Source organism: Cyrtonyx montezumae, unplaced genomic scaffold (genome assembly GCF_038088225.1).
Source record: "Cyrtonyx montezumae isolate F1298 unplaced genomic scaffold, pur_monq_1.0 scaffold_8, whole genome shotgun sequence".
In the NCBI taxonomy this organism is placed as follows: domain Eukaryota; kingdom Metazoa; phylum Chordata; class Aves; order Galliformes; family Odontophoridae; genus Cyrtonyx; species Cyrtonyx montezumae.
In genome coordinates, this window is record NW_027072089.1 from 55,992,630 (window position 1) to 56,016,827 (window position 24,198).

A 24,198-nucleotide genomic window follows, 5' to 3' on the forward strand; every position below is an offset into this window, starting at 1 on the left:
GCCCTCAGTCTGAAAAAGTAACAAAATATATTGATTTGACATATTTTTGACTTTTTTTTTGTTTTGTTTTGTTCTTTTTTATTTGACATGTACTATACAGTATAGTAAATTAGTTTTCTTAAAAACAAACTGAAAATTAAATTTTGGCATTTCAGTATTTCTTAACTTTCTAGTAACAAATTATTAAAAAGTGCAAAAAAAGTATAAAATTTTATTCTCAAGAAGAGTGGTGAGGCAGTGGCACAGGCTGCCCAGGGAGATGGTGGGGTCACCGTCCCTGCAGATGTTTCAGAACCACGTGGATGTGGCACTGAGGGATGTGGTCAGTGGGCATGGTGTGGGTGTGCTGGTGGTTGGACTGGATGATCACAGAGGTCTTTTCCAACCTGAATGATTCTATGGTTCTATCCTATGCAGCATCAATTCTATAATTTTGTAATAGCCTGAAGTATATTTATCTCAGAAGTGGCAAATCTAAGCAAATTGGCTATTTCTGTTGAGGTTTAAAAGTTAAGGAAAGAAAAAACAAATCACTGCTGTATTGTAGATGAAAGAGGCATTCTGCACAAGGTTGAGAAAGCTGTATGAGCACATAAAATTGGCTTAGCAGGCAGTTAGTAATCTATGTGATAAGCTGTCACACTATATATGTTGTTAATAACCACCAGTATATCTAAGAGCTGGGCAACGTGGAAAATTGCTCCAAATTGTTGCGTAGCATAGTTCCTCCCTGGCTACCTCTCATAACAGTCTCAGGTAGCTTTGTGCCTCTGGCAGAAGGTTCTCTGAACACCTCAGTTAATCCTCAGCATCACAGGGGCTGGCTGTGATGTGCTTTTTTCAGCATCCAGGCTTGCAAGGGGCAGCCTGATGACTCCTGCTCCCACTTCTCACTATACTGACTCCATAAAACATCCTTTCTGAGAAGATATTAGGAAGAATTCATGTTCCTGGAAGCCAGACAGTTTGTAGGGTTTGGTGATATTTGTTGTTGTTGTCGTTCATTATGTTTTGTTTTCCAAAAGCAGTTGCAAAAATTATGTTGAATTATATATGTCTGTCATTTCCATTGCCAAAAGTATTTTTTTCTTTTCTTGCTAGATTTGCTGCAAGTGACAGGAAGACAGACAGATGATCAGTAGGCTAAACTGATAAAATATTTTGGGATATTTCAGTATGAAAAGCTCCATACAAATGCAGAATAATAATAATGATATAAACAATTGCAGGCTGCTTAAATTTAATGACAAATTATCATTAGAGGCAAAAATGAAATTCTGATAAAATCTATTTCTCAGGCCAGTGTAACTCAAATAAATGATGTATGACCAAAATCATACTCTAACTATTGTATTGGGGAAAATGGACTAAAATAAGGAAATTTAACTTAATTTATTGCTGCATTACCATAAATATTTAATTACTGATTTCAGTACTGAGAAACAAAGAAAACAAATATATAATCCCGTTTCCATCGTAGGGCAGCCCTGATCTCTTACATAGGAGTCCTACAGCCCCCACTGCCCAGTACCTGGAAACTTGCACCCATCTATTTGGTTTCCACTCCTGATTTTCATATGCTGAGTTTATTATTATTCCACATGTGGAGGTCAACACTAGCTTTTTTCTAGCATTTATGATTTCCCCATTCAATTACCAGCCTGGTGATCTACACACTTCAGATCTCTGAAGACTTCTTTAGAACTTTTTTCCATGGGCCTGACTCCAAGTTATAGCAAAAGCAAATGACATTTTAAACCTAAACCAGAATGGATCCCTTAATATTTTATTATTAGTAGTAGTATTTTGCTAAAGGTTTGCTTTAAACTTTAAAAATTCTTTGAAAGATGTTTACAAAAAGGAGTCTTACCCTGTTTTTACTCTACTGCTTTTGCAATTTTAGCAGTGCAGCTATAAAATCCATTTACCCCAAGAAGTCTCTAGCTCTTCTGTTTTCCATTACCTAGATAAGGTCTACAATTTTTTATTGAGACATCTGTTCTGATATGATCTATCAGAATTTTTTCTAATATAATTTATCCTGGCAAAATGAGCTGAATCTATGTAAATTACAATCTAAAATAAATACAGTGCAGTCAAGAACAGAAATAAGGGAACAAACAGATATTTTCCAAAAAGAGAGCAGTGGAAATAATTATTTTGGTATTTGGGTTAAGTATTTTTAGACAAATACATGGCAAACAGTATTTGTCAATAAATGTGCAGAAGAAAAGCTATTAGCAGGATTGCATATTCTGATGGTAGTTCTGTGAATGCTAACTTCTAGAATATATGAAATAAAATCAGTTCTCTGAGAGCAGTCATACTCTGTACAAAGGCAAATCCACTTTAAAACATATGTAAAAGTAAGTCAACACGTTTGGAAGCCTTTCCTTTAAATGAAAACAACTGCAATAGCTGAAGAAACATCTAAGTATCATCTTTTTTCTATTTTGGTTATTATTTTCTTTTACATACTATTTTGGAAAAAAGGTAAGACCTTTATGAATTTTGTGAAATCTTCCAGAATAAATGTTATTTTGAGAGACTTATATTGGTTGTCCAAATATTAAATCTGGAAGTGGAGTTAAATGTATTCAAAGAAACCTGAACAAAAAAAAAATAACCTGGCTTTCACAGTAAATAAATTGGTTTAGATTAAAGTAAGGAGGTGAGGGATTTGGAGGAGGGAGAGGGGGGAGGAGGGGGGGTGGTTGTATTCCTAACAGTAACATCAAGTAGAGAAAGAAAAATACGTCAAGTCTGCTGTTTCCTTCTGTTGGTGGGAAAGAAAGTGCTGTGGTTTATATTTCTACATTTCTCACTTACTTTATATACGATTTTGTTTGTTGGAGTACTGCCCTTCTTCCTTACTGTTCCTTCTCCACCTGACAGTATCCAGAAGTGTTTGGGTCTGCACTACCGTCACAGAGCAGATGATCTATTTGCTGTTGTTTGAATCCTGAACAGTTTACATAGAGTATGGGTTTGTTCCAGCAGTATTGAGATTAATCTCTCTTGTTCTTCTCACAGAGTGTTCTTACTGGGATATTTTTCTCTTTCATGCTTAAAACAGTGTCTTAAAATTCTCATGTTATGTGGGCACTTCAATAATTATAGTGACTTTTGAAAAGGACAAAACAATATTTTGTTTCTAGACTTAGTCTTGAAAAAATGCCTGAAATGACAGTGCAAAAACTTGCCAGAGAACTTTTCTGAGTGGAGATAACAAAGCTGGAGTTGTAATCTTCAGCCTTTGAAGGCTCAGAGATTAAATGTGAGAAAATTCTCAACATGACAATGCAAACACTTAAGCAACTTGAAATAACGTAGGTGAAGCTAAGTTTACAATTATAGCAATTTATACAAAAACTTCCCGCTTTTTAAAATTAAGATTAATTTTAGGTTGGTATGGATATATATACAGAACCTACTTGCCATTTTCTGTCATCCTACCTGTCCCAGCCACTCCTTTCAACACAATTTGTATCTTTGGTGCTAACTGTAGAGAAACATGCACTTTAAGTATCCTTAGTTAAATTAGACTGCAGAATAAAGAACATTTTTCTACAAATTCAACTCGTTTAAAAATTCCAATACTAACATTTCGAAGTGTGGTTCTTCTTTTCAAAGGATGTATGTATACAAACCCACGGCTGCAGCTCTCGCAGGGAGTGGAGGGGCAGTGATGAACTCTGCTCTGTGTGACAGCGACAGGGCTGTTAATTTGGCATCTATGTTTTTCCTTCCTATTGATATGACTGAGTCCACTTTGAAGGTGCTCTTTGGTATCGAATTGTGAGAAATATTCATTAAGCAAGAGAAAATTATTGAACTCTTTTTGTGAAACACAGCATCAAATAGTTTCTTGTGGATTTATCTGAGTGACGCTTACATGTATATATCATCCACATGTACATGTATATTAGTCATCCACAGCAGAGGATGACTAATTTTTTAATAATTTTTTAACCATTCTACCTTTTTAATACATGGCATGTAGCTTTCTCCTTGCAGACTTTAGAGCAGATGTTTCTTATATAAATTGTGCCATTAAGTTTGAAAATACTGCATTGTCACATGCCAGTAACATTATTTTATAGGGAAGAAACAAACAACAACAAAAACCCTACAGTAAAAACACACTGTGGAAGATAGTTATGAGGAAGATGCTATTGAGTCAGTACTTAGACCAAAGCTTTCCAAAGTTCAGCCGTATTTAGTTAAGGCTTAGATCAAAGATTGGTTTTTGCTTTAACTTGTATATCCTTCATGAACTACTGAAGTTTTTCACTACTAACTAAAAAGTTTTCTGTAGAAAAACAAACAATAACCTCTTTCTTGTGGATCTACCTTCTGCAGTTTCTTCCTTGGCAGGTGGCCAGAAACATCACATGGAATCAGCACTCTTCATCTGCACAAATATAACAGTAGGACTCTTGTTTCCCAGAAATGAAAGAAAATCCAGACCCAAGAGTATATGGTTCCAAAGATACCCATGCCACCTGCAGCCCTGCTGGTTCTTGAGGAGCCCTCAATGATCCACAGGCAACACAAAATTGATTATTTTGTTCTGTGACCAGCAAAGCACTTCAGAAATGATAGAGTTTTTGAGCAAGTATGAAAGTGGCTGTGAGATAAACCTCTAGGTCTCCCTTAGGGGCTAAAATAATTTCTTTAAGGATCTTTGCTTTCTTAGAATTCTAAATGATGCCCTGTTTCTAAGCATTTTCTTAACTAAACACTGTCTTCAGCTCTGATCGATGCATTGTTAATGACTTCTAAATCACTTACCTAACTACCCTTCAATGTACATTCTCTGAAGATTTGAAGGTACTTTCTCCCATTAGTGCCTTCAGCCCATTAATCACTAAGGTGAACAGTACAGTCAAATGTTAAAAAAAAAAGTTGTATCTGTTGACCTTTTATTTTATTTCTTGGATTTTTTCTCCTTCATTTATATTAAAAAAAAAAAAAAAAGATAGGCCACGGTGGTGGGACTAGATGGAAAACTGTTCTCCACTGTTACTAGGGCATCATGTTCTACCCTTATCCAACGTGTGATGAAAGCAGCTTGCTTACTTTTTTCCAAGGCTTTCACTAGCTCAGCTTATGGGTCATTACTATTGCCTTCTACACACTATTTTGATTTGGCTTCTCTTTAGTTTCTTTTCATTTTTCCATCTGTTCCTAGTTCCAGATCTTCATATACCCTGGGAAAGTCAAATTATTTAATTTTATAAAACAAGAATATACAACTACATCTTGCACAGCTGTGTGGGCTTCTTCCATGTTTGTTCCACAGCATCTTTCAAAATTTACTTTTTTGTTCAGCAGTGGATATTAATTAAATTTTTATCTTTCTCATCTTTTCATATTTCTCATGTGTCTCTTGCAAGACAAATAAACAACAAGAAAAGATACTAATAGCAGTCTTTTTAAATTTTTTTTCATAAGATAAATTCTATTGTATTGTATTAAAATCTTAAATACGCAAATACCTCTAGAAATAAAAAGAATTAAACCAGTGCAAGCTTACGTCTGTGTAAATCAGCAGGGTGGTCTGGAATCTAAACTGAACTTGAATGCAAAGAAAAAGTTAGGATATCAACTACAGAGCTGACAATATAGAGAATAAGTGTCTAAGAAATATCCTAAGGAGAGCTATGAACAAGTGATACCCTATCATTTTCAGAACCATAATTATTTCTGAGACTGAAGCTGCCTCCAAAAAAGAAGGTTTAATCATGTACAGATATGATACTTCGTGTCATTTGATCATCTTTATGCAGAAACAGAGTTGAAGCATTGAGAACCTCATAGTATTTTTTCATTAATGTATAATGAACATTGTGCAATCTGACGACTTTCCAGTAGAACAGTTTTATAATAAAACTCTCTGCTGATAGTGATGCAACTGCTTCCTAGGTATAGGAAGTTAATATAGTTTATACAGGTATTTTGATGGCAGAATTCCATGAAATAGAATAAAATGTTTTAGAGAGTCACTGCTGGCCCTTACAGTCCTGGAGTGCAATCTTTATTATCCCCAGATACTAACCTAAATATGGTAATATATTCAGTGGATTTGTCTTAATTTTGTTAATGCTATTCCCTTTCATTTGCTTTGTTATGTTTAAAACACCTGTAGGTATAATTTCTGGGAAGCCCTGAGGCAAGAGACCTTACATATAAAAGGGTCCCGAGTGATGTAACTGCATGTTATCTCCCTGGATTGTGGGTGGAGGTCCTTCACTATTTGGTCTTCAGACTTGATACCCATGGCTCCATCCCACCTTGTCACTGTGGAGTAGATGCTTTGCAGGTAGTGCTCCTGGCAGGCCCTGCTTTGGGAAGAGAGGTGTAGAGGCAGAAGCAGTGTGGGTGCAATGCAGTGACAAGGGGGGCTATTTGTAAACAGGCATGAGACTTGAGCTCCCTTACGGTGAGACACTGGTAGTATGAAAATCCTAGGATTTTGGAAGTATCTGCATGAAGAACTGTAATGCTGCCATGAGTCCTAGAACTCATATTTACTGGCATAATATATAACCACTAAAATGAGCTACTGTATGTCTGCAAACTCTTCAGCATGGCCACTGTTTCTTGCAGCATGCAACACTCATTTTTCATTCAGGAGTTATAGCCAGTAGAAAACAACAAAAACTCTACAATTTACTCAAATTACTTGCAAACAATTCAATTTGAGTCTTACTGTAGAGGTGCCAAAAATAACAGAATGCCATTAAGTACTGCAATAATAGTGACATTTTAGGAAAAGCATGAGTGACATTTTGGAGAGTACTTCAAGGAAGCAGAGATGCAGCTACTAGTATGCATTATTATCTGCTGTTAATCATATATCACTGTTGAAAGAAGGAATATTCATTGCCAGAGCAATGAATGATTACAAAAAATGGTAGGAAAAAGGTCAAGAAGGATTGGCCAACTATTACTGATGTGCTTTTGGAAATATACCTCTCCAAACTAAATTAATGTAATGCAACATATGGCAAAAGGGAGTGTAGCTTTCCAGTTCTAAGTGTATTTTGTCAGTGTGGCTTTATATTGCTTTTATCACAGCTACTCAGGATGAGACAAGAAAGGAAGAGGAGAAAAATATATCAAAGTTGGAAGTTATCTAGAAGTGAATTTTGATGAGTGGAAAATGGAATTGTGGTTGGGTGCCTCAGAGAATGAAGGAAGCACTAAAACACAAAGACAGCTTACAGGCAAGGCTTATAAATTAGATATGGAAAAAAATAAATGTATTTCTACAGCAGTAGGTTTGTTCATCTTGACAATGTTCACAGTCTGCTCCAATACCAAATTTGCACTTATGCTTGTTGTGAAAGAAGGTCACGGTCACACCAAGTGTGTTGTGAGCAGAACCACTTGATAGACTTAAATGCCACCTGGGCAGCCTTCTGGGTTGCTGACCAAGAAAATCAATGCACTGTGTTAATGTCAGAAAGGAATGTTATTAAAAGAGTCACAAAGCCTTTACCTGAATTGTCAGTACTATATTTAAAAAAAAAAAAGTACAACAAAACTGAGATTGGATCTTCTTTTAGAAGAAGTCAAAGCTATGATCTGCAGTGGTTTGATTCCACACTGAAACTGTCAGGAAGACCTTAGAGGCTGAACAGTGTCATGTAGACACGTTCACACCATGCAGGGGAAGTAACACATTTAAAAATTCGAAATATTTCTGAAATGTAATTCCAAGCTCCTTCTTTTTTTGATGGAATTTAATGTTCTTTCCCAACTTTTGGGGACATTTTCTCCTAGTCTGAATGCTGGAGCCAAAGTTTATTATCTTTCACTGTAGTGCTGTAAGCTGAATCAGCAGTAGTTGAACCATGGAAATAGAGTGTATATGCAGAATGTGGCTACTTTTGTTCCTTTTCACATTAGCCACAGAGAATAGTCTTTCTTTCTCATCTGATGTAATTTGTCTCATACCTGTTACAGCAGTGCAAAGTGCGAGATGGTTTGTCATGAGTTTGGCAACCCTGATCAATGATATTTGTGTAATGAGATATATTACTATGGTATGAAATATAAATCATAGCTTGTTTGCACTCATCAGCTACAGATTATAAAAGGAAAGTTCAGTGCAAAAGCTTGTCACAAACAGAAGAAAAAAGAAGGGAAGGATAAAGGAAAAAGGAAGGAGAAAAAAGGGAAAGGGAAAGGGAAAGGGAAAGGGAAAGGGAAAGGGAAAGGGAAAGGGAAAGGGAAAGGGAAAGGGAAAGGGAAAGGGAAAGGGAAAGGGAAAGGGAAAGGGAAAGGGAAAGGGAAAGGGAAAGGGAAAAGGGCCACCCAAAACTTCTCAAGTGTGGCCACTCCTCTTTGAAGTTTGCAGTTGCTGCTTGCAGCAAAACTGACTACTGATATGTCTGAGGCATTACAACTCCTAGATAATAATTAGATATGAATGTGCAGTTAGAATATTCTGACCTTGCTGCTTGGAGTTTGCACCTAACAGTAGGCTGTTAAATGATGAAAACGTGGATTGAACTACAGTTCTCCCTGCAAATACTCTAGTATGGAGACAGGCTGCTCAGTTTTGATGACTACCTTGACCTAATGGAATTCGTTGGTATTTTGGATTCTAGGAGTCTTCTAGTCTTAAATGGGTCTGTTCTTTTCCACATTCACACTCTGTCAGTCACCTCCTTATAGCATCTACACATCATTGAACCTTAGTCCCCTGAAAGCCTCAGAAAGATGCCCGGGAAATTACTTCCACTCTCAGTCATCCAGTGACATTGACATTCCTGTGATATTTTTGTGAAGGCATTCCTGTGAAGCACAATGCTCTTCAATCCAGTACATGCTGAGAAAGTTCTGTGGGCTGCTTTGTCCCTGGGAGACCTCTGGGTATGTCTAGCAATGTTTTACAGCACCAAGGGCCACAGACAAAGCTTTTTTCAAAAACAGTCTCTGTTTCATCTTCTAATAGATTGCTATGGGAATAATGAAGCACATGCAATAACTCCTTTCAGCATCAAACAATTATTTTTAGGTCTAGTATCTTGAGCAAAAAGCTGGAAGAAGTTGTTTATTGTTGGTTTGTTTTTTATCAGTTAAAAACTGAAGAATTTGTATCAAGAACCAGCCACAGCTCTTTAGATCAAAGTGTATAAGCAGAGGATAACTTAAATTTATCTGTTAACATAACCTGTGTGAGAGACTCTGACAAAGAAGAGGGAAAAATAAGAACTGTTTGCATGCCACAAGACATTATCTTTCCTTTTGGACAGATCCAGCAGCAGGTGCTCACTAGCTGTCTTTCCTTCAGCATTCAGCATAAGGCCTTCAGTTTATCAGACACACTCTCTTGCTCATTTTATTTGATTCATTTGCTTTAATTCCAATTATACTGCATTACATTGTGTTATTTTTGCTTTCCGATATCTGATTTAGTAAATTAGCTTTCCTCCTCAGATCGTTGCTGCTGTTTTGTTTTTAGGCCCATCTCCTTTTTCCCTTTTCCCTTCCCCCCTTCCGCTTTCCCAGGGCATGGGTCCATGGGTCCCCCACCCCAATCATCACAGAACCAGACTGAACCAGCCCATAAAATGTTGACAAATATTTAACTATATGAAAGCTCGCTTTTTTCAGGCATATTTTGTCCTTGGTTTCTGTGCAAGGCTCTTGAAGGGTCTCCTTCATAAGAAAACCTGGCTTCACAGGAAGTGACTGATAGCACTGCAAGTGACAGTCAGTTTGGTTTCACCTTAGCACAGGCAGAGCTCTACCACTATGTGAAGGGAACTTCTGTAGCTTCAAGAAAAATTATATATATGCAGGTTAAAAGGTTTATCAGGCATCTTGGATTTTTTCCATGGCAGTAGGGGTGAAGCAGTGAAAACCATACTCTTTGGTTTGATTAGATGTTTTTCCTCTCAGTGAAGCTTATGGCTGCTTTGATGTAACTAGATAGTACTAACATGCTTAAAAATACACTATTTTACGTATTATGTTACAAATCTGTCCATGATGTGAAGTCACGTTGATATCTCTAAAGGAAACTTTTGAATTTGTCTTGGTCTTCCATAATCTACTAGTGTAATTTTACATATATGTATGCAAGACACAGCAACTGCATATCCTCTTACAATGAATACTACTGCGGTTTACTCAGAGAACTGAACAGACACCAAACACACAAAGAACATCAAGTGTTTCTGTTCAAATAAAATAAAGCATATCAAAAAGACCAGGAAAGTAAAATTAAAGCCCAAACCCCATATGACAACAAACTACCATCAGCTAATTGAGGATGTACTTTGTAATATAATTACTCTGGGTACAGTTCACATCCCTGTAGTTAATTTGCATCTGTTTCATTTGGGGTTTTGGTGTGTGATTGTCTTTAGACATGAATTTAGCCATTCAGATTTTCTGTGTGCTGGCTTACAGTCATATAGTGCCAACTGTATTTTTTTCCCTGCAGCAATAATCAGTGCTGTATTTCCTCCGAGGTATTGTGTTCTGTGACTGAGGCATATGTTAAACAATTGTTTAATTTGTAGCTGATGGTGAAAGAACCAACCATTCCAGAATTTTTAATTAGAGTGTAACAGTGGAATAGTAAGCAAACAGGCTGAGTTTGCATGCACAGGGTCTTGAAGAACATCTGCATGTTCAGAGTCACAATCATTAATGCTCCTGTCAAAAGACAAACGTTTGCTACCTCCTTGCTTGCTCCAGAGAACACATCTCTACCATTCTCTTTATACCTCTTTATTCTACCCTTCTAGGTAGAAGCAGTGACAAGAAGAAGGGAGAAGTAGCAGTCAGTATTTCAGCTTGTGTTACATCAAGCATGCTGCTGGATCCTCAGATTCGTGCTCTGTTGAAATCCCACTCATCTGGGTCCTTGTCACAAAGCTACCCAGACGTGCTGGAGGCAAGCAGTGAGGGGGCGGGCAATATGCCCACATCCGCACTAAACACATCTTCTGCTGTCATCAGATGCAAACTAGATTCATTTAATAGTCCAGGCTGCAACACAAACCCAAAATGAAAGTCCCTGTCTGAAGAGAGCAGCCAGTGGGGTTCGAGGCATGTTAAGTGCCTGGTGCCACGCCACAGTGATGCATGCTATACCACAACAGTGGAAAGTCAGTAGGCAAGACGATACTTACAGGACAAAGTTCTACTCACAGAAAACCAAACAACATTGTGTTGAAATCCATTTCTGCAGAAGGTTTTTGACTTAAGATGATACTTTCTGTGCACTGGTCACAAGTTTACTTTGTAAAGGATGAAGCTGTATTGACAGGAAAACAGATGGGGAGGTTATTGCTTTCTAAGGCCTGAAATGGGGCCTTGCTTTCAGCTTTGTGACCAGCACTGTTCTGCTTCAGGCTTATACATATGGCTGTAGATATTGAATTTGTTTGTACCAGTAAAACTGGAATATAGCGTGAATATCAGTTATTATAACCAGGAAAATGTGTCATCTTCACTTTGTTAATGTCTATACTTCCAGACATCACCACACTACACTTTCAAAGAAAGCCTTTCTGCTTTATTTGAACTGGATTAGAAACTTGCTGTATTACATTACTGCTTCCACTGAGTTTCTTTCACAGTGATAAATAGACTCCGAAGACAAACATGAGAGATTGTGACATGCTGAACCATAGCTACATTTAACTTGCAAGGATTTTGCAATATTGATACCACCTGAAAGCGTCAGCAGCTCCCTTCAAACAGTGGAGACCACAAACATCTCCACAGCCAGTTGCTCCTATAAGCCTCAAAGAGACACCTTAATTTTTGTGACATACCAGGTATTTTGCTCCACGATAAATTCCCTTGTAAATGTCACTGAAGAGGCCCTCCATCAAGCTGTCTTCCAGTCCTCTGAAATCATTATTTTTTGAGGGTGGTAGACAAGCTGATCCTGAGTTCTAACAAGGAAGAGTCAGGTGGCCATCTGAGTGTGCACCAGATGAGGGCTTATTTCTCAGTGACAGCTTCATTAAGAAACCATGCTATTCCCTATGGCATCCTTTCCTCTGCCATTATCCTGTTAGAGGTTGCCCTTATTAGCCTTCCTCAACATAGCACATGCAAGGAAAGATTAGCATCACACACAATCAGATGACAATGTGCTTACACACATGTAAAATCACAAAACATCACACAAAATAACGTCATTTTTCCAAAACTAGGTAAGAGAAAACTTCTCTAACAATACTTTATTCCACATATACCTACCACTGATATTTTTTAATATTTTTCTCTGGAGCATCTGTTACTAGCCCCAGGATATTGTACTAGGCAGTCCATTATTTTGATTGGATATAGTGTTTTCTCCGTCCCTAGTTCTGGTGACATCAGCCTTGACTTGAATACAGACTGTAGTTGTGCGAATCCCCTGTGGGGTAGCACACCCAGCAAGGTAGCCACAAACACAGTCTGCAACTCAGGCCAAGTGCTGGGAAAAAGCTGAAGCACAGCCCAATCCTGCTGATCTCTAGCTATTCTTCATCAGGAAAATGCTTCAAGAGGGACACTGCAAATGAATATAAATCAGAACAGACTAAACTTTCTCTGATTACTCTGTGAGATTCCAAGTTGAAACTATAAAGCAGACATACAGTAAAATAAAAACATCAGATTTCCCCCCTCTCTAGACTGCTGATTTAAAAAGTTCAGAGGCAAGGAACACAAAGTTCCAAATAAACATATTTAACCCTCATTCAGATTGCTTTATATGCAATTGCTGTGACATTTACATATATTCCACTGTATTTTCTGTGCAATCAACACTAAGTTGAAGGAAAGGCCCTTTTCTGAAAATATAAGTTATCTTATCATCAGTACATAGGAAATGCTGTAGATTAAATCAGAATATTTCTTGAAGTGCTCCTGAAATTGCAGAGTTAAGTCCAATCAGTTCTAATTCTGTTACAAAATCATCTGCTCAATTCCAGTAATTGTAGCCCACCTGGAAGTTTCTTCTTCTCCAGTAAATATCTGTGAGAAATAGTTCAAAGTCCTTTTGAGTCAAGAGCAAAGGAACAAGTAAGCTAAGCCAGCCACAACTACAACATTTCCCATACTTTTTCAAGAGAAATGCGTATTTACGCTACTGCTTTATTTAATGGAAAAAAACACAATAAAGTGGAAAAAGCCCAGGCTCATTAAGCATGTCCCTTCTCTACATAACCTTCTCTCTGGATAAAGACAGATTGCATCTACATGAGATGAGATAATGGTTTTAACTAGAGATCCCAGCAAATTAGCTTTCAGGCAGCCCTTTCTGTTAATAACACTCAGTTTGGTAGCAGCAGCATTGATACCGCTAACACATCAAAATACATGGAAAAAAATAATGTTACAACTTCCTCAACAAAGCTCCTTAGCAAAAAATAATTTGATGAATGTATGTGTTTTTGTTTTTTTTTCTGTTCATGATCTTTATGAATTGGGAATGATACTGGACACCAGTCAGTATAAACGCATGTACAATAAGAAAGAGATCTTGAGGTTGTCACCCCTAACAGTAGTACAATACAGTATTAGATTGAATATATTGTATTACATTTATCACACAATCTATAATCAATATAGAAATATATCTAATATATCTATTGATAGAAATATAAGATTTTTTTTGTTATTATTTTGTAATGAATTGGGGAAAAAAAAGCATGATCAGCAACACGTGTTGAGGTGGGCATCAGTGTCTTCTCTCACTTAACTAGCAATAGGGCTAGAGTGAATGGCCTCCAGTTGCACCGAAGGAGATTCAGGTTGCAAATTAGGAAAAATTTCTTCTCAGAAGAGTGTTCAGGCACTGGAATAGGCTGCTCAGGGGGTGATGTAGTCAACGGCCCTGGAGATGTCCAGAAAACACTTAGATGTTGTACTAAGAAGCAAGGTTTAGTAGGGTGGCACATGGACAATTGGACTGGTTGATCTTGGAGGTCTTTTCCAACACTGGTGATTCTATGATTCTAAGATTCTATGACCTTTTAGGTGAATCAGGAGCCTCATGTCTTTGAGGAAAACATGAAAAACTAAATGAACACAAAACAAAAAACAAGTGTTCCTTTTTCCAAGGCTCCTTCAGCCAGACTGCTTACTCACCCTTCTATCCACTGGGAACGCTGTCTCCTGTCTCAGACTCTGTGTGTGTTTAATGCTTGTCCAGATTTCTCTGTTCCTGTCAGTTACCTTCTCATGAAATTGCTTCTGCAGATTGTAATAACTTGCCTTTAGCAAGAGCAGGCATAAAATAAATAGATGTAGTATGCTCTGTGCCTTGCTTTAAGGTTAGAGTCTACTTCTTAATCTCAAAACCTCTCTGGGTTATTTTAGCTTTAACATGAGTTGGGTTCTGACCAATTTACTAACTAAATAACAAATCAGACATTATTTTGGCAAATACTAATTTGCTGATAACATTGTCAACATGAAGACTTAAGGGTCTGCAAGAAAAAGCAGTGACTACACATCTTTTAAAGCAGGTGGCAGTTCTTGACTCATTCACTGTGAGACATGGGAGCTATGGCAAAGTAAGAGCATGAGTCAGACTTCCAGGTTCCTGCCAAGAGGACAAATCTCTGTTCTCCTGAGGATTTTAAATGGAGGCAAATTTTTCAATAGGATAAGGTAGTTCTCCTGAATTGTTTTGAGGCAGTTTAGAAATGAAAGGAAGGACTGAAGTTTTCTGTATGTGCCAGAGTCTAGGAAGCTGAAAGTTTTAGAAATCACAGAGTAGGGATTTGTAGGAATGAAAAAGTCAGGAGTACTGATGTGGGGAAAGACTTTTTCACTGTGAAATCTTGACAACAAGCACAATAATATGGAAATTGACAAGTGAGTTTACCAGAGAGGGAATGTGGGAAGTGAAAGAAAAATATAAGCTCTGAATGAAGCAGAAGAGAAATAAGAATGCTGTAGTTCATGGAAATTATTAACACTGCATAAAAGGTAACAGCAGATTTAGTGATACATGTGCAGGTACTACATCTGATTTTCTATGAAAACCCTTAATTCTTAGAATTTTGGGGACTGTGTTATTTATGTACTCTTGATCTCCTTTGATAATGCCTTAGGTCCAAGCTGAAAAGTTCAGGAAGTTGGAACATTGATCAGGAAAATGTTTGTTTTTTTCTTGGATGCTGCTAATTTGTGTCAACTGAATGGGATCACTATAAACTCAAAGTTAAAAAAAATAATGAATGTTAGTGGTCTGAACTCAGAGAGGTATCTATTCCTTTTCTTTGGATAAAAACAAAAATCAGATACAGTAAACTAATCAGACAAAGTCTGTGTTCCTTCATGTTAATCTGAAATTGCTTTTCCTGACAAAATTCCTAGTGCAGATTGATTTCTACCCAGTAAGAATAAATTGGTGTCTTTAAAGTCAACACTACCAAAGGGAAAAAAACCTACAGACATCTTCTACTAATTGCCCACTCATTTGACAGTTGTCTCCTGCTGAAAAAAAAAAAAATTCTATATTTAAGATATTGTGTTGTAGTACATTTGACACATGCATCTGAAAGTCTCAATGCTCAGATTACTTCTTGGCCACAATAACATACAGGTGGAAAGCAGGACAATCATTTTGATGCACGTCACATATTCCACTAAGACAATCTGACTAAGGTCAGTAGGACACCACCTAGCACAAACAAGCTGTATTCACACTACTAGATTGTTTCCTGTATTTTAGACTCATTTCGTAAAAAATTCACAGCATTTTCTAAGAAAACTCTTACATGAAAAATTAAGAAGTCACCATTACCAGTTTTTTTTTCTTTCCAAGTGTAAGAATCTCACTTAGATCGGATTCTCTTTACTTTGTAACTACATATCTTGCATAACATTGGTTCAGTAACTCTTCCTCAGTAAATACATAATAATGCTGTGTTTACTGGAAGTCCACAAGTACAATCACCTGAAGCATGATTAAAAGCAGATGTCACATCAGCTCAGACACAGCTAAACCCCCAGCTAGCTGAGGTACCTCAGCAACTCTGGAAGGAAAGCAAGCTGTATGGCAAACAGGGAAGGCTTTCAGAAGGTGACAAAACATTCTCAGAACTTCACTGCTTGTTACTCCCCAAGAGAAGATTCATCAGATTAGATGTATTAGGTCACTTCATAGTGCCAAGTGCAAGAAACATCCCTCATCATCGTGTAAAAATGCATGCATGTAAAAATAATTGTCAAATCATTATGGCCATCATGCACAAGCCTGATAAATGGAATTTGAGCTGATAAGGTTTGTACAGAGCAGTAAATTGCAAAAACTTTTGTTGAAAATTATTTTCTACTGATTATCTTCCAAGGCTATTATCCCATTTCTCCAACTAGTCCTCATTTTATCTCTCTACTGAAGACAAAATGTCAAATGTATTCTGTTCGCTGTAAAATAGATGTTATATCTTGAATCCAAAGGACACTAATAATTGCATAAAGTGCTTGATCAATAACTTTCATATCAGTACTCCTTTACTGTAGGTTTTTCATAGGAAAGCACTAGCTCAGTCAACTCACCAGAACATTTTTGTAGACACTGTCCATGATGCTTTCATTTTGAATGACATTTTATTGGAATACAGACTCATACACATACTCTATTATTCATTTCTGTTGGGGAATGCTAAACTTATTCCCTTTGTGCTGCTAGATGATATACTGTTAAAAAGGTGGGTAGCGTTTATATAGTGACTACCAGCCTATGTCTCTGTGGAAAGTTAAGTTACTTCAAAATGGAAAAACCTTTAAGTTTCAATGGCATTGGAAAACCCCTTAGGGATTAGATCCTGACTGGGATGCTAAGAGCATACTAATCCAATTTTGGACTCCCACTGGGATGTTCATCATGTTAACTTCAAAAAACTATAACACGTAGTTACTCATTTGAACTAGGTTTTCTGGGCTCCCTTCATACTCAAAGTAATATGAATGGGTTGTTCTAAAACATTCATCTGAATAATTTTAAACATTGGTTGTAGGATTAGATGTACTGTATCCTAACTCTCCTCTTTCTGTCCTACCCTATCAGAGCATCAAGTAAGTAGTTTAGAAGTAGGTGATCATATGTATAGAGATTGACTGCAGGTCACAGAATTAGAAATTCCACTTCACATAATTGTGGACAAAAACTTGCCAGGAGAGATCCATTTATGGCAATGTTTAAAAAACTCTTCTGGATCAGGTGAAAATACATCCACGATTGAGGTCCTTTTCAACCCAGACCATTCTGTGATTCTACAATTATTTAGAACATGACTAGAGCAGTAACATAGAATTCCTTATAAAATAGTTCTGTTGGAAGGGACTTTAAAAGAACATCACATCAAGACGCCTGACCAAAAACCTTCCTGAAACAATCTCATTCTTCAGCTTTTTTTTAAGAAAGGTCGATATCCATCTATTTATGTCTCTCTCCCACACATTTTCAAGAAATAAAGCCAGTCTTTTAGAAACGTGTATTGGACGTTAAGAATTTATATGGACAAGACTGCAGGTTTCACTTTAAAGAAAGTGAAAGTGTAAATGATTCCATGTGTTTATGTTTGTAGTCTGTAATATTTCTGTCTACTTTGTGTTTACATTCAGACCCTCATAAAATTGACTGCTATTTTTGCTTAATAATATGATTTGGGTTACAGGAGCTACAAGATAAGCAGTTAAGATTTGTTAGCTAGGCATGCATTTGTCATTAGTTTCTGTGTTTAAAAAGTAAACAATATATAATAACATGCATATCAAACTAAAACATGATTATTTCCCCATCCATCCATCACTGGACTATGGATATACAATGAAGTGACTAAATAAAATTGAAAGCCTACCTCCATTTTTTTTCCTCCTAAGCTAGCTGATACTCTAAACTACTCAAGGAAGAAAGCAGAGGAAATCCTGTCTGGCACGACATAGACTATATCATCAGTCTCTCTTGGGGACCAGATTCGGTACAATAAAAATCCTGTAATTACCTCCCTGCCTAGAATTACTAAACACCTGTCATGAAGGCATCACTGATGCTGGTAATAACGAGCAAGCACCATTGGAGGGAAAATCTTTCAATGAGAAGATCCACCTCTGCACTCAGTTGTACTAAAAATGAACAGAATTTATGGGCTGCTTTAAGCATCGAGGAATTATCAACCTGACTCTGCCCATTTTGTTCCTCATTCTTTGAGAAAGTAAAAAGTTCACCTTATTGTCTTTGGAAACTAGAGATGATGATATCTCACAGGACTCTCAGAAGTGCACTGCTGGTGTGAAACTATGCATTTATGAAAAGGCAGGAACAAAGCAGTAATATGAAAGGGTATTTACTAGTTTCCACTGAGGAAGAGCATTTCTTTACTACTGCCCTGTAAGAGAAAAGTTATAAAGGAGAAAAAAAATCCACAGTAACTACTATCACTCTCAGATCTTTCAGATTTAAGAAATTGTCTTCGGAAATAACTTCCTTTGTCTACATTAACCTTTCTGAAGGCCTGGTCAAGGTTCTTCAGACATGAGCTACTTGGATGTTGCTGTAAGAGAGGCAGCAGTAGCTTTCAGCCTCCTTGGGTGCACTCACAGACCACTTACATTCTTAGCCTGTTTCTTTTCACTTTATTCATCCTCCTTCCTTACCACCAGAAGCTGCTCAGCCTGCACTTATTGCATGTCAGAACTTTCTTGACTCCAGACATCACTCTTCACTATCTAACCAAATATTGAAAGCCAAGACAGGACTTCTTTGAAATTGAATATATGAATGCATAGGGGGACACACACATACACACCAAAAACAACAAGACTTCCCTTGCCATGTTGTTTAGGGTATTAGATAGGCTACACGTTAAAAATATCTGTTTTCTTGCATGATTTCATTTTCTGTGTCACTAACTTGTAGATATTTGTTGGCAATAGAGCATCTACTGGAATCTATTTTATTATGGCTTACCTATTATTGTCTTCTGGAAAGTCACACTTTTTTTTTCCCCCTCTCAAAAAAGAGGAATAGCATGATTCACCTACTGTTATACAAATATGCTTTCTGTGGCTGAAAGCAATTCAGACTTATCTTAATTCAATGTTTTAATTCATCCTGTTTCCGATTGCATTTGGAACTATTTTATTGACTGAAGTTTAATTCTTTCAAAGTGTTTTCTCCTAATTGATATAAGCTGAGGGCAAGTAATTCAATAAGTAATTCAATTTTGGGGGGATTTCTCATTTTCACTTGTGGCTGTAGAATGAAAACCAATGGTAATACATTCAAATTTTGAAAATTGAGACAAACAGGATTTCATTTTTTAATCTAGCTGGAATCATTGTTGTTCCAAAGTCTCAGTTCATTAAAGAAAATGCAGTCTACTTTTTGTTGGCATTTTTACTTTTGCTATATTTAAGTAAAATTTGTTCAATTATATCTGAAGTTATATGGTGCTTTCTGAGAGTTATGTATTTACTTTTAAATGGGCAGCCTAACCTCATCCTAGGGTAACTTTTTGATTCAAGCAGAGCTCTGACAGAGAACTGTCCCATTATCTCTCACATGAAACTTCTTGGACAGATTTTCAATAACCAGTTGATTATCAAGTTTCTCTCCTCATCAGCTTGCCTTCTGATGCTACATAGTCTTTCCTTTTCCTTCAGTAGTAAAAGCAAATAGTGACTTGATGAATATGACCAGCAGCACTGAAGAGTGATCTCGCTGCCTCACTGCTAACTAGATTTCTTCAGGCACTGGAAAGCATGGGAATAGTGACATTTTCTTATGATGAACTAAATTTGTTTGTGACTCTAGATATGTCAAACAAATCCTGTAGTCTTTCAAGATCCAGATATCCAGAGGTGTTATTAGAGTATTACAATGTATTCTAGTTATTAGAGCATTACAATCATACAATAGAACTTTGAGTTGTTAAATAGGTTACCTTCAGAGGGATTTAGGTAGAAGATTTTATCTTCAATGAGACGTGGGGACCTTATTTACTAAGAATCTACAAATCTAAGAAGATAGAATTCTGTGCCAAACCAGAAGCCTTTGGGTATTCACACTTTAATGTCCAATGGTCTTTTCTAATATTTATCTCTTTTCTTCAAGACTTCATTCCACTTCAAGTCTTTTGAAAGCTACTGTGCAGAAAGCAGACTTGAGATTGTATCCTTTATCTTTGTCAAGCTTGAAAATAGCAGTTTAGCTTTCATGCAATTCTAGTTCCAGATATATCACCACATCAAAAGAAAAACCAAACACAGAGGAAGCTTTGCAAAATTCAGTCTTGAATCAGTTGTCAGTGACATAACAGATTTATCATTTCAAAATGTTCATTTTTAAAGAAGTGTTATTAACAGTGTGACAACTGCAAATTATTTCCATATTCTTTAGGCTTATTTAATAACTCTGACGCATATTTTTATTGAAAATATTTTACTAGGAGGTGGCTAAATATCATCCTAGGCACTTAGCTTCCCTGCTATATAAATATTTTACATCTAGTCTTTAATGCAAGTATTAAAGTACAAGTATACACACTCTACATGTGTATATATATATATATGTATACACACACACTCTAAACAAATGATTTAGGGATACATGTGTATGTACATAAACACTTTAAATAGGCTACTTTATAAGTATATACGTACACTGCTGGGTAGAATGAAGACATAAGCATAAGTTAAGGTCAAAATGAAAACAAAGATTCTCTCAGCTGTAGTCATTCATGGAACAGAATAGCTACCAACTAATTTGGTAGCATGAATCAGGAGGATTTCTCCCAGTTATCTGGTACTAATCTGATATGCTTTATAAGCATTTTGACCCTTGAGGCCTGCAGAGAGGAGACCATATTGAATGTGAGAAATACATGAAGAAATATTCAAGTACATGATATAATTAGATATCAGATATATGAAGGTAAACACAAGTGGCTATGCTCACTGTCTGTTTCCACATTCAATATACTGTTCCTTCTACAAAAAGAAATGTAAAAGGAGAAGCTGATATATTACTGAATCTATTGATACATTGTCTGTTTCAGATACTAATACTTTGTTATGAGATAATATACAAGCTAATGAACCTTAAACAGAAGTGTAAATAGAAGGAATTTGTGAACTTATCCAAGAGTCCTATTCTATATGGCAAAACTGAGAAATGTTTATCTCCTCCCCATTCAGTGAATTTTAAGCAATACATTTATACATGAAGTAGATAACTGAGGAATTATTAATGTCCCATAAGACTAATCAGAGAAAATATATATATTTAAAAATAATAGCATAAGCATCCAAGATGTTGATATCATTTTTCAACAACTGAAATTAAATGCAAGTATCATATTTCAACAGTCTTACTTTCAAAAAGACAAGACTCAGAGGGGATCTGAACCATGTCTATAAATATCTAAGGAGCGGGAGGCAAAGAGACGAGGCTGGACACTTCTCAGCAGTGTGTGGCACCAGGATGAGGGGTAATAGTCACAAAGTGATACATAAAAAGTTCTACAAAAACGTGCATGGCAAACTCTTCTCAGTAAGGGTGACAGGGCACAGGCACAGACTGCCCAGAGAGGTGGTGAAGTCTCCTTCTCTGGAGACATTCAAGACCCACCTGGATGCCTACCTGTGCAACCTGGGCTAGGGAGCTGCTTTGGTAGGGGGTTGAACTCGATGATCTCTACAGGTCCCTTCCAACCCAAACAATTCTGTGAGAAGAACAAAGAGTTTTTCTTCAATTTTTATTTTCCCCATATTTTCACATGCAAAAATTCCTCATGAACAAATTTTAAATAGTAGAAAAATCACTAGCGAAGGAATACATTTTTGCCAACATTCCAATCATTTCAGAAACCCTTCTTTCCTAAACTTATTTCAGAACCCTATGTCAGAAAATGAAAAAATGCTTTTAAAGTTTAAAAACAATTTGAACAATACAATGAAACAAATTCTTCTATGACAGTTATACATGATTTAGTAGTTTAGTGGGTAGGGATGGTGATAGGAGGATGGTTGGACTAGATGATCTTGTAGGTCCTTTCCAACCTAATGCATCTATGAATCTATGTAACCCATTAGAAAATTAAAGAATTCACTGTCATCTTATTCTTGCCTTCTAAATGCTACGGCTTTACATTAAGTATTAAATAATAATAGCATGGTTTTTAGTAGCACAATTATGTTTAATAACAGCTAACAGCTATTAATAACAGGATAATCATAGCATTATTGTTTGCTAACTTCTCTGGCAATCTCGTATAATACAGATAAGCAACAGGAAAAATAGTTCATTCTTTCAAAGGAAGATAGGTAATTCTGCTGCCTGATAAACTCCTCATCATTTATAAAACATATTTTAGGTAAATGAAATACAAGTCAATGCCAAGGTAGCTTGCTACCATAGAAATCTCTTCTCAAAGTTCAACTTAAGATTTATTATTCTTATACTGACAACATATCTTCAGATATGTTCAGTGTGTAAAAAATTTTTCATACAAAGACCTCATTCTCTTGCATACTGTGATATAACAAAAAAAAAAAAAGATAATTATAAATCTTCTTGCAATAACGAACACCATAAAAAAGCAGCTTCAAAACTGCAGCTGCAACTAACCTCAGGCACAGACCCCCATCTACTTACAGTAATAGCTCAGGGGTGCACACTGGCTCTTCTGATGGGGAAATTTTAACATGGAGAAATGGCTGCTGAGAAGCTGAATTCTGCCATCTGATGGACACTCATTTACACTGGCTACCACCATACTATTTTGTAGCTTGACCCTACCATTTTGTATCTTTGCCCTAAATCCTATGAAGCCCAAAACCAAGAAAAGGCTGCTTTTCACCTCCTTTAAAACAGACCTCAAAGCATCCCACTCATATTTGTATTAATCTTCTACAGCTGTGTGTGCTGATGGTTCAGCTGGGAAATCTTCCTGTTAAGAAAAAAATAGTTTAGAGATAATTTTGCACTAATGAGTGGTTGCCTTGCCAGATATGGATAGAGTTGCTTCACTGATCGTGGAAAGAAGTTCAAGTATCACAGAATCACAGGGGTTAGAAGGGACCTCTGGAGATCATTCAGTACAACCTCCTGCTAAAGCAGGTTCCCAACAGCAAGTTATACAGGATAGTGTGCTATCACCAATGGGTGTAATTGGTCAGAATTGGTGGCCTGTGCCCATGTTTTGATGTTGTGTGAGAACTCATTACCCCACATCCTCAGCCAGGGAAGGCTGACGAAACAAGAGAAGGTCTTTTCTCCTGGGCTGTGCCACCAGTGATATGAAAGGTTGGCTCTATGCACTTCTACAGCTTCTACACTTTTAGGAGCCATTGGAGGGACTTTTAAGTTCGAATCAGATAGCAGCAACTAAAGGAATGGAACCTCAGGAGTCAAGGATATGAGATCTGTGTAAGCAGTACGTGATATCTCCCAAGTGGAAGAGCAGTACCAAGTGGTACTTGGGATATGTGAAAAATACTTGTTGAGCATCTTGGTTGCATAAAGAAGCAGGTGCAAAAAGTGAGTGTTTGGAGGCTGTCTAAGGAGACTCCTGGGAAGCAGGATGTGTGGGACATTTAGGATTGTGTGCAACCTCAACAGTCCACACAGGCGTTTGGTGTTTCTGCCTGGAGACTAATTTGCACGCTCTTGGCTGGGCACTGCCAAACATACCTCAATGATGCTTCTTTAGAGGCTGGGAGTATCTTTGCAGTTTCTCACAAGAATGTAGTGCCTTCTTGATATCATCAGATGTACCTCAGCTTCAGCTTCTCTTTTGCCTTTGTTGCTCATTCTTGTGCTAAGAAAGAAAATATTTTAATTTCTGCCTTAAACAATGATAATAAAAATGATATAAAATATCATAAGAATAGAAGAATGGCTAAGTTAGTCATAGCTTTAAATACAATTCATGCTCAGCTGGTGCAGCAAATTTCATATCAACTTGATCTTGAGCAATACTGCCATTAATTATTCTTATAATTAAAGTTAACATATGATGGACTTTGATACTAGGACATTGTCTTCAATGTGAAAGTCAAAGAGTATGAATAATCAGCTAAATATTTAAGGTCAGTGTTGTAATTACACTGCATTAATTTAATTGCTCAAATTTAATCTTTTAGATCTGCTTCTTATCATGTCTTAGTTGGTGTGACTCATGGACCATGAGCATGCTAGAGCACCGAGAAAAC